The following is a 12,141-nucleotide window of genomic DNA, read 5'->3' as shown; positions in this document are numbered from 1 at the left end:
GCTTCTACATATGCTATTGGGTGACAGCTTTTATCTTTAGTGTTTACCACTTCACCTCTTTATCTGCTCTGTCATTTTTATCAAACTGACAGAGTCCTGATCTTGTGCACTCAGAGAGCAATGGCAATTTAAATGACAGCAGCTCCTAGTTAAATAAAATAATTCTAGAAATGAAAAATACAGAACTTTTTTTCTGGAAAGAGAGCAGCAAGGGCTTTAAGAATAAATTAATATCCACAGTGGTGTCTTATGGGATGAAACTTAGCAATAAGTCAGCATAAGAAGACTTGTTGTGAACCAAGACCCCAGAACAGATATATGATAGTGCTGGTTGAATTGCTAGTTATGAATAAGACATCTGACAAGTATAACCATTTTTTTCTGTCTATAAATTGTTGACAAACCTTCCCTGATTTCTAGAAATGGATTATTATTGTCAAGAATTTGCCTCATAGTTTCTCAAACTTTGGAAACAAAAAGTAACCCCTAACAAATTATTAGTTAAAAAATGGGTTGTTACCTATTCAATTATCAGTGAAAAGAGACTTACAGGACCAAATGTTTAAAACACCACAAGGGAAGTTGATAAATTTGCTAGAGGTATGCACATGCAATATAGTGGGCCTATTGCACAACATTACACAAGTATATTTTTAATTTCAGTGCTGTGCAAGTTTCTGGAATCTTCATTCTCAGTGCATGCATATTCTGTGCTTCTTGTGTTAGACCGTAAAATAAACAAATTGTGAAGACAAATTTTAAGGGCCAAATTCTGTGGCTGTAACACTTATGTAATTCCACAAATGTGTGGTATTAAATAGAATTCCAGAGTAGAGATGGGGCTGAACTACAAAGGTAGAAGAGCTAAACTTTTCCAAAGATGTGCAGTGATAGAAGGATATTGATCAAGTGGGTTTAGATTGTGTCTATTGAACAGTTGAAATGAATTCTGCTCTATTGTTTTAGTTTGGGCCCATAATCGGGTGTTTTCTGCAAGGGTTCTGATTGGTGTGTATCTTCTTTGCCAGTCTCCCAATGACCCTGTCCACAGAGTTGTATTTTTGCTGGTAACAGTATCAGCAGTTGTTACACTACAATACATTTTTCCCACAAACAGTCCAACTAATATTCATTTCCCCCCCTTTCCCTTCATTGCTTCAATGCCCTCATCAGACCTTCCTACAATAGAAGGGAAAAAATAAACTCAGCTTGCCCTCTCCCAACAAAATAGGAAATGCTGACTGAGACTATTGATGTTGATGTGAGCAGGGACTCCAAAGACAAAAAACTCATTGAGCGACCTTCTCGTTCCAGTTTCAGCTGATGTCTTACTCTTCCAAGTTGTTTTAATTAAGAGAGCACCCATTAAAAGATTTTCATTTATCAGATGGATGATGCTGTTGTATAATGTGGCCAAATAATGTGCCCATTATGAATTTCAAGTTCAGTGCCAACAAAATGTCTGCACCTTTTCTTCCACAGCAGCTGAAGCTTCAGGCAAAAGATTTAATGACAATTTGAGAGAAAAAGTAAGGCAGTGTTTAACCAGTAACTTTCCATGTTTAAATATCCATTTTATCGATCTCTCTCTCTCTCTTTTTTAATTGTTAGGGTTTGTAAATACTGTAGAAGTGAATCAGGGAGACATTATTGAAGGACCCAAACCAACCATGTTGACCACTGGGTTAGGGGTATTAAAAAAGCAACTGTTTCCAATGCATCCTGGAGTAATTTCACCTTTGGAGATCCTGCAAGCTGCAAAGTTATTACTACAGTGTGTGTTTTCCCTGCATTAGCAACAAGCAGAGCTTTTACATGAATGAGTCAGTCTCTACTGTTCAGGTTAATGTCATTCCTTCTCTAATCTTTTTACAAAGTAATTTTCCACTCCTCCCCTCTACTACCTCTACCTAGTTGTTGTTCTTAGAACTTCATTTCTGCCATAATTCTTTTAAACGTGACTGTGAGACATGGGAAGCTTCACAAAATCTCATTTTATCAGGGTTTATTTCTGAACACTATCGTGGTAATGCAAATTACTCATCACACTCCAAATGTTGAGCTCTGGGGGGGATAGAGGAAAGAACCATACAACTTTAATCTGTCTTTTTATGTGTAGCCAAAGAAGTCCTCAAAAGCTGGGGCAAAAGCCTTCTTACAACATCAGTGGAGAGGAATCAGGACATCAAAATCTGAATCTGAAAAGCCATTCAGGCCCAGTGGCGCTAGGATTAGACACGAAGTAGCAAGTAGTATCAAGCTTGCTTCTGTGATGTACAAATTGACACAAGCAGGGAAAAGAGAGCTGTGCAGATCTTAAAAATGAGCAAGGGAAAATGTGTTTTATAAATCTGTATGTAACTATGAAAACAATTGCACCTTAGAGGTATGTAAGCAGCTATAATCTATTAAATTGTCTCTGCAATATATGCCATATTTTTTTTAAGTTTAGAAGGGCAACATTTCTTAGGGCAATGGGCCGTGTTTGTTTTTAATTCTTAACTGAACCTAGTTGAAAAATACCCATTTTTTGGGGGGGATGTTTTGGTTTTTTGCAGGCAATTTTGAAAAATGTAGGTTTAAGTTGTGCATTTTTAAATTTGACATATGCACTGAAACCAAAAAATGAAATTACTGACCCTCCCCTGAATTTCAGTTTTCACTTAAAAACAAAAGAAAATAAGCACTAGAAATCTTCAAACGAGACAACTTTAAACTGTCATTGTGTTCAAAAAGTATTTGTTGAAAAAAATTTCAGCAAATTTGTCCATCCCTATTATCCATAAATTATATCATCTCACTGTCCACAATATGAGGTTTCTATATGTAACCATCTTGGGCTAGATGCTCTGATGATATAAATTGGCATAGTTTCACTCAGCTGGCCCACTGGTTCTAGTCTCCATGGATAGGAAATCCTCTTTGGCTGAATAAAGCAAATAAAATAAGCTGTTATATTCATTGTTTCCATACAGAGAAGCTAGACAAAATTGTTTTGCAGGAAGGCTGCAACACACTACTTTATTACTTAGAATTCAGAAGGATAACAGATAAGAACCTCAAACCAGAGAAAGACAAAGCAGGCTACATCTTCAAACAGAAAGGCACAAGCCCACTGTACTCAAGATTAGTGCTCTTGCAGAATTAATTCAAATCTCATACTTCCCTACAGAATCGCCTAGGCCTCAAGCAGGGCCAGGAAGGTCCTTGCAAATTAAAATGATTGTGTTGAAACCATATTAAAATTAATAAGTGGCACAAAATTCCTCTTGAACGTGTACAAAGCCATTTTTTTGTTTTGAAAAGGTTTATATAGATTTATTCCACCATTTGTTTACATCTCCTTTCCCATCTGGTTCTAGCCAGAAGAATGGATGAGATAACGCATGAAAGACTGTTTGAATTCTGGTTGTAGCATGACCAAGAGCTCATAACTAGTAGATATTGAGAGAGCGTGTTTATGCTTTTGTTAATGGCAAGATTTCAGACCAAAAGGCCAATTTCTATGAGATGCTGAATTCATTAGAAGGTGAAGGTGATTATAAATGGTTAGATATGCTCACTTCATCACAGGATCAAGAACCTCTAAACTTTCTAAGGTTCATCCATCATGAGTAGTGACTTGAGGACCTAAAAGGTGGCCTCTGATTATTCTGTATATATACACAAGTTGGCAATTACTACAACTGTGGTATACTGATGTGTAAATCATATACTTTATACTTATCAATGAGTCTGTGAACACCTATGTATCTGCTCCTGTATGCAAATTAGCTCTAGTAGTCTGCACATAAACCAAGCTTTAATAAATTGCTACATTAATAAATTGCCACATTAATCAAATCATTCATCAAATGCTTAAGAAAATTTGAAGCATTTCAGGAACAAAAATAGAAAGACCTTAAAGGTAGGAATGACTGAGTGGATCATCTAGTCCAGGGATTCTCAGCCTAGGGATGAAGAGCCACTTAGGTTTTCAGCCACTTTTCCGTTTCCATACTGTCACTTGGAGGATGGCTTCCAAATACTGGTTGAATCTCTCTTACCCGGCAACTTCTTATATAGAAGTCTCTAAGCTGGCACCATCTGTGGTCTAGCTGGATGTCCACTTATCAGCTGTGTGGCTATGTTTTCTGTGGTCCCATAAAGTTTATGAACACCAGTTCTGGCTCTCAGACTTCTAATTTACCCCTAAGAGCTCAGTAAGCTATGGAAGTGTTGCTAATGCTGCTAAACAATATTGATCCCCTGTGGTTCAGCAAATTCTCTGGTTCGGCACCAGTCCCGAGAATGCCGGACTGGAGAGGTTCAACCTGCAGAAGGAAGGGTTTCTCCAGGGGGGGGGGGACTAATATACAACATATAAAGACCTACTTGTCTAGTCCATCCCCATACCCAGATTGTAAGAATAGTATTTACATTTATGGAGGGTTACAATGAAGCTGTTAAAACACTGTATTTGTACTTGTTTCCTTTTAATTAAAAACAATTTACAAAAACTAGGAAAGCAACAAAATGGAGGCTATAGAACAGAGGGTTTTTGCTGAAGAGAATGCTTTCTCTTCCTTACAGCAACATTTAAGAAACTGCAGTGGGGGGAAAAAAATCATTGTTGCATTTTTTTTTTTTAACACAAACCCAGCACAAAAGCCCAAATTTGCCATTTCAGTTTTTTGCCTGGGAAAAGTTTTTCATTTATTCCTTACCCAAGGCCACAGAATAATCCCTGATGAGCTATAAAGCCGTATTTTTACAAAAGATTTGCTGAAATAAGTGTGGCATAAATATCCACATGGTTTCAATTTCCCGAGCAGAATTGATATTATCATTCTATTTCCTCTTAATCCTGCCTCACCAGAATCTCCCCTTTCTTGGGCTCCTTTTTTACCTGAGTCCACAGGGGGGTGGGGTTAAAACACTGAAATGGAAGACAGCTCAACTAGCTCATTCTGTGTAATAAAATCTATTCCACTGTGGTCCTAATTTCATCAACTAATACAAGTCAACACCGAACATTAATGAGGAAAGGTTTCCAATTAGATACAGTCTGACACTGACCCAGCTTTTCAGTCACCTTCAATTGTCAGCAATAAAAAGGACAGTTCAATATGATATGGATCATTCACTCCAAATCTCCACAACTCATTTGTGACAAACACAACTAACAGAGCATAGGGAACTGCTGAATTGTTTTTCATTATGCTGGCACATTGGCTTTAGACTACAGGGGTAATGATCTTTTATGGTTTTCCATACAGAGTGCTGCTAATGAGCAAGTAGTAATAGGGTGCTGGGGCAATGGCAACCCAAGTTTTCCAGTGGCAATGCCAGCAATGATGCACAAAATTCCCCATTATTTCTAGAAACTAATTCACTACCAGGAGGCGTGGAAAGAGGGGCAGGAGGCTAAACTATTAACAAAATAAGGACAAAACATAAGTAGCTTATTACAAATGGAAAAAGCACCAAATACATTGGACTTGACCAGTCATTGTAAAATATGGTTCTGTTCATCTTACAATAGACATTTGTCTAGGGTAGTCACTAGATTAGAAGACCAAGCTAGAGAGCTGCAGAAATACTAGGGCAGAGCAGAAATGGAAATTTGGGTTGACAAAGATGCCTCTTAGGGTGTGTCTAGACTACATGGCTGAGTGTACTCGGCAAAGGGAAATGAAGCGGCGATGTAAATAATAAACGCTTCATTTATATCAAAATGGCTGCTGCACTGTGCCGTTCAGCTGATTCGTTAGCACAGCACGGTAGTCTAGATGGGGATCAGCCGATCCCAGAACCCTTTGTTGGCAGATCCTTTCATGAGGCATAAAGGATCTGACGACAAAGGGTACTGGGGTTGGCTGATCCCCGTCTAGACTCCTGCGCTGTGCTGACAATCAGCTGATCAGCACAGCAGCCATTTTGATGTAAATGAAGCAGCGATTATTTAAATCACCACTTCATTTCCCTTTACCGAGAACACTTATCTACGTGGCTCCATCGACGGAGCAATGTAGTCTAGACACACCCTTAGAGTCCAGTTCTGGTGTTGCCTGTGGGCATGCTTGATTCCCAAAACAATACAGAGCAACCCCATGGCTGCTTTAAATAACACTGATTTGTTAAAGCCACCTAAAGGCTATTACATCACTGAGCATAACTAGGCAGGAGAGACACTGTATAGAGCCATTATCTTTACTCAGTACACCTCTTTGTGGCTCCTTTATGCTACCAGAGTAGCACAAAAGATCTTCTATGTTGTGCAGAACCTGGCGCACCTCGTTCTTTCTAAACAATAGCAGTGTTGGAGAAGATGAGCACAGCAGGGCTATTACTATAGAAACTTTTTAATAGCAAAGAATATATCCCCAATGTGTACTGTTCCTATTACTGACTCTGCAAGACACTGAAGTCTTTTTAATTTCTGACACTGTCACAAGACTTCACTTGAAGGCAGATGCAGAAGGAACTAAGAATGGGACTGCTCTAACAGAGTGATTGTTAGAGTTAGATTGGGATTCCTCATCACCCATTCTTTTGCTAAGAATGCCACCCAAAGCTTCTATTTAGCTAATGTTAATGGTATACAAGACCAAAATATCACCTACCAACATGATAATCTACTACAAGCAGAGGAGTCCAGGAAGAAATGAGTTAGGATAGAAGGCTGTGAGAGGTCTTTTTTAAATTTCTTATTCGGCACAGACTCAGATTTCCATAGTAATAGAGATGTAGCCGTGATAGTCTGGTCTTGCTGAAACAAGAGACAGGACTATGCAGCACTTTAAAGACTAACAAGATGGTTTATTAGGTGATGAGCTTTTCATGATCTGAGGAAGTGGGTCTGCCCCACGAAAGCTCATCACCTAATAAACCATCTTGTTAGTCTTTAAAGTGCTGCATAGTCCTGGCTTTTGTTTCAGATTTCCATGATATTGATTCTTCATGTTGATGTGAGTCTATGATGTGGATGTTATGACTGCAGTAACCTTAAGATTTGGGAATGTGGATGAAATCTTGTCACCTTTCAAGTCAATTGCAAAACCTCCATTGACTTCAACCAAGCCAGGATTTCAACCTGGGATTAAATCTATGCTTGGAACTAGAAGTGTGATTCCTTGCTCACATATATGCTTGAGCTAGCCCTTCAGGTAAGTGTGCAAAAAATGGTAGCGTAACTTTGGTAGCATTGGCAGTAGTGAGCAGTGGTATGGGCTAGGTGCCCTATGTAGTTACCGATTGGGCCTTGGCCAGTTTGCTTAGAGAAGCCAGACCATGCTGCTGCTTGGCACTGCCCATGCTACTGCAGCCATACTATTATTTTGAGCATGCTAGCTTGATGAGAGCTAGTGCAAATGTGTCAGCACAAGCTGTCCGGAGTCGCTGTTGTAAGTCCAAAATATACGGTACTGTACCCTTCACCCTTGAGTCTTGTTCCTCCCACGTATCCCGCAATAAGTCCAATATGCCCCGGGGTTGTCGGCCGTAAAATAATTCAAATGGGGAAAATCCCGTTGAGGCCTGGGGCACCTCTCGCACCGCAAACAACAGTGCTGGTAGTAATCGGTCCCAGTCCTTTAAGTCTAGCTCGAAAAACCTCCGCAACATCCCCTTTAATGTCTTATTGAAGCGTTCGACAAGTCCATCTGTTTGCGGGTGGTAAACTGAGGTACGCAATGTCTTAATGTTTAAGAGGCGGCAAAGTTCCGTCATCAGTTTGGAAGTCACATTGGTCCCTTGGTCAGTTAGCATCTCCCTCGGGATTCCCACCCGGGAGAATACTTGCACCAACTCATGTGCCAGCGTTGACGCCATCGTATTCTTGAGTGGGACGGCCTCAGGGTATCAGGTGGCATAGTCAATTATAACCAATATGTACTGGTGTCCCCTTCGGGACCTCTCCAAGGGTCCCACTAAATCTAAAGCCACCCGGTCGAAGAACACCTCTACCATGGGGAGAGAGACTAAGGGGGCTTTTGGCACCCCTCCCTGACCCATCCTCTGGCACTCAGGGCAGGACTCACAGAAGTCTCGGACCGCCTTATAAATCCCTGGCCAAAAGAATCTTTGCGTTATATGCTGCAGGGTCTTCTCCCGCCCCAAATGACCTGGCCAGGGATTAGCATGTTCAAGGTCTAATACCCGCCTCCGGTACCTTGCGGGGACCAACAATTGGCTAACCTCTGTCTGCCCATCGGCTGACCGCGTGATCCGATATAATCGGTCGGCTCTTACCTCGAATCACGGGGTTGGTCGGGCAGCTGCTCCCACATTGGGGTTCCCGGTCTCGCCTGCAGTCTGTTCCCAGGCATGGGTTAAGGAGGGGTCTTTTCGTTGGTCTCTTTGGAAGTCCTCATCCCCTCCTACTTCTTCTGATGCGAGGGTTTTCTCTGGGTTGGGCTCCTCCTCTGCGTCTCGGGATGTTCCCCTTTTTGAGTCCTCCTCCCAGTTACGCAGGATGCGTCTGAAACCCAGCCAGTCCCAGCCCAGTAGTACCGGGTATACTAGTTTCAGGGCTAACGCTACTCTGCAGATCACCTCGTCTACCCCATCTGACAGACGAACCCACCCGGTGGGGTAGGCTCTGACATCTCCATGTATGCATTGCATTGAGACAGTTCCCCCTGCCGCCTCCCACTCTGGGACCAGCTCCGTTCGTACCATTGTCTGGCTGCACCCAGAATCTACCAGGGCAGTCACTGGCTTTCCCTCTAGCCTTACCTGCAGGGTAATCTTTGTCCTATCCTGTGGCCTCGCCCGTAGGTCAGCAGCCATCACCTGGCCATAGGCACCCTCTGTATGGATGCTGCCTGCTTCCCGGCATCCTACTTGTTCCGGCACATAAGGCCTTGGGGAGGGACTCCAGCCTGAGCTCTCTGGCTCATTGGTTTCGATCACGTCCAAACCACCTTCGGTTCGCCCTCTGGTTTCCCTTGCCATCCAGGGCCGGTGGTCCCAAGTCTTCTTCCCGGCGCTTTGTCACCTCAACCTTCCCCCCATGCTAGCCGGGGCTTCCCCAGTCCTCCTAGAGCACACCCTCCGTATGTGGCCAGGCTCCCCACAGGCCCAACATGTCCATGCCTCCCCTGTTGCCTTCACAGGGGATGCTCTTCCTTTGTCTCTATTAGCTGGGTGGGGTCTCCTGGCTCCCACCCCATAGGGGCACTCCCTCCTCAGGTGTCCCCTGTGCCCACAGGCAAAACAAGTTTTCAGTCTCGGCCCTTGCCCCCAACTCCTGGAGCCTGGTTTATTATGGAGCCCAGGGTCGCACCTTTGTAGTGGCCAGCTCCACCTTTTCCATGGCCTAGCATGTAGAGCCTCCCAGACCCTCCAATACTTATTCATTTTTCCCCCCCAACTCCCCGCTCTTGTCCCATGGCCTACTGACCACTGTTGGCTCACACTAGCCCCTTTTCACCTCCAGGTGGGGTTACTGTACCCCCATTCTCCACCATCTGTCAGGGTGCACACCCCCCACTGTGCCTCAGTGCCCCCTGACTGGCCTCATATAGCCCCTCTCAGGGCAAGTTACAGTCTGCATGGGTTGCTCATCATTGTTATTGGGATTATCTCCACGGCCCTGCTTACCTAAGCTGTGCTGTGATCCACATCCAAACCAGGGTTTTGTCTCCAGCCCCTAGCCAAGGGGAGTCTTGGCTGGCCCTCTCCCAGCCCTTGTTGACTATCCCCAGCTTGTCTCCCTCCTAGGAGCTCCTGCTTCCTCCACAGTCAGCCCTTCACTGGCTCCCCCTTCTAAGGGAACTGTGCTTCTCTATACACCTGCCAGCTGGGCTCTCACTCACCCTAATAGTTTCAGCTGGCTTCTACAAGCCATTTGTGCTGCCCTAGATAGTTGCCGGCTGGGCTCTCCCTAGCCCAAACAGCTTCAGCTGGCCTCTGTTTCCAGCCCCAGCTCAGGTCCTGAGTCCTGGTCTTAAAGGGCCAGTGCAGGGCAGGCGCCCTGTCACACAGGGATTATACAATCTCCTTTGGTAATTTGTTCTAGTGCTTCACTACCCTTGCTGTTAGCAAGTTTTTCCTAAAGTCTAATCTAAATCTCCATGGCTGCAATTTAAGACTGTGACTTCTTGTCCTGTCTTCAGTAGTTAAAGAAAACAATTTATCTCCCTCTTCTTTCTATTATTTATGTACTTGAAAACGGTTATTGTGTTCCCCGGTTTTCTCTTCTCCAGACTAAACAAACCCAATTATTTTCAATCTTTCCTCATAGGTCATGTTTTCTGGACATTTAATCTTTATTGTTGTTGTTTTCCTCTGGATTTTTTTTCATTTTGTACACATCTTTCCCCAAGTGTCTTGCCCTGAGCAGGACACGGTATTCCAGCTGAGGCCCAATCAGTGCTGTGTTGAGTGGAAGAACTACTACTTGTGTCTTGCTTACAACACTCCTGCTATATCCCAGAATGATGCTCATTTTTTTGCAACAGTTTTATATTATTGACTCATATTTAGATTGTGATCCACAATAGCCCCTGATCCTTTTCTGCCATATTGCTTCCTAGGTAGCCATTTTTCATTTTGCATTTGTGCAATTGGTTATTTTTCCCTAAGTGTAGTACTTCACATCCATTTTATCCTATATATTTCAGACCATTTGTTCAGTTTGTCAAGAGCTAATCCTATCCTCCAAAGTGCTTGCAATCCCTTCTAGCTTAGTGGTGCTGTAGTCTTTATAAGTGGACTCTTAATGACATTATCCAAATCATTTATGAAAATATCGAATAGAATCTTATTCAGGACAGATCCTTGCAGGGCCTTGTCCTGCTTGATTTTTGAACCATTGGTAATTACTCTCTAAGTACACTTTTCCAAACAGATGTGAACCCACCATATAGGAGATTCTTCTAGGCTATATTTCCTTAAAAAAAAAAAAGGACAGTCATGTGACATTGTATCAAAAGCCTTACTAAAATCAAGATATAAAAGGCTCTTGTATAAAAGAGATATGAAAACTTTCTATCACAGAGTAGCCTGTCTACATTATTCTGAAATAATTAAAATCCAAACAGATGTACTGATGCCACAGAGGTTTTGAAATCCTGATTTAATTTTTGTTTGCATAAACTACTTGGGCTATGTCTACACTGGCACGATCTTGCGCCAGAAATATGGAAATGAGGCTAAGCATGGAATATCGCCAGGCCTCAATTGCATTTCTAATGATCCGCCATTTTTGCGGAAGAGGCTCTTGCACAAGAAGGAGTGTCTACACTGCCCCTTCTTGCGCAAGAAAAACCCTCTTGCCTCTTGCGCAATGCTGCTACGCTGATTATTTTGAGGAATAACGGCATTGCGCAGAGGGCTTTTCTTGCGCAAGAAGGGGCAGTGTAGACGCTCCTTCTGGTGCAAGAGCCTCTTCCGCAAAATGGCGGCTCATTAGATATGCAAATGAGGCTCGTCGATATTCCACACTTAGCCTCATTTGCATATCTCTGGCGCAAGATCGCGCCAGTGTAGACATAGCCCTTGGTGTATAAGGATTGGGGGTTTAAGATTGGAAGGGGAACTTTCTGAGATTTGTTACGATAGCAAAAATTGGAACCTGAAAGCTTCTCATTAGACTGAATCCTGATGGGCTTTTGGAAATGAAGAACAAAAGTGCCAAAATAAACTTTCTCAGCAGATAGGGGCTCAACATGAAACCATCTTACCAACATTAGGAAATTACAACTGTTGCCAGTGAAGACTAGATGATAGTTTCATCTTGGGTAGATTTGGCAAGGAAAAAAAGCATGCCCTGCTTTTCTGCTAGAAAACCTAATCTATTTTAACTGCATCTCAAACAAAAAGCAAAAAACATATGGAATTAATAATGAAGGGCCATGTGGCATGTGTCAAACTGAATTTTTAAAATGATATGAACATTGGCTAATGTTAATGTTTAAAATATATTTGCACATTCTTTCCCACAGAATATGTTATCACACTGATTTTTTTTCATCTTTATGGGGTGTGATGGCAGCTGCTCTCAATGCTGTAAATGATCACCAGCTCTGAGGCTGGGGAAAACAGGATTACTGCTGCATTTGCATCCTTCCTTTGTTGGATAGGACCCCACCATAAAAAGCTGCACAGAGCCTGCTGGTTGAAGTTCATATAGATTTTGTGAAACTAAGGGTATGT

At 42.5% G+C, this 12,141-nt stretch overlaps 1 long non-coding RNA gene across 1 annotated transcript; it reads right to left on the bottom strand.

The window, feature by feature from the left end:
- Positions 1-2,005: 2,005 nt before the first annotated feature.
- On the bottom strand, positions 2,006-9,712 carry LOC142830043 (uncharacterized). Its single transcript, XR_012905056.2, has 3 exons — positions 9,586-9,712; positions 8,233-8,461; positions 2,006-2,926 (listed from the first exon to the last, which is right to left on the bottom strand). It is a non-coding gene; the product is annotated as an uncharacterized LOC142830043 (long non-coding RNA).
- Positions 9,713-12,141: the final 2,429 nt, after the last annotated feature.

The sequence above is a fragment of the Pelodiscus sinensis genome, chromosome 6 (assembly GCF_052426305.1).
Source record: "Pelodiscus sinensis isolate ZL-2025 chromosome 6, ASM5242630v1, whole genome shotgun sequence".
Taxonomy (NCBI): Eukaryota; Metazoa; Chordata; order Testudines; family Trionychidae; genus Pelodiscus; species Pelodiscus sinensis.
Note: the sequence above shows the minus strand (reverse complement) of the source record. Positions and strands in the feature narration are given on the sequence as shown.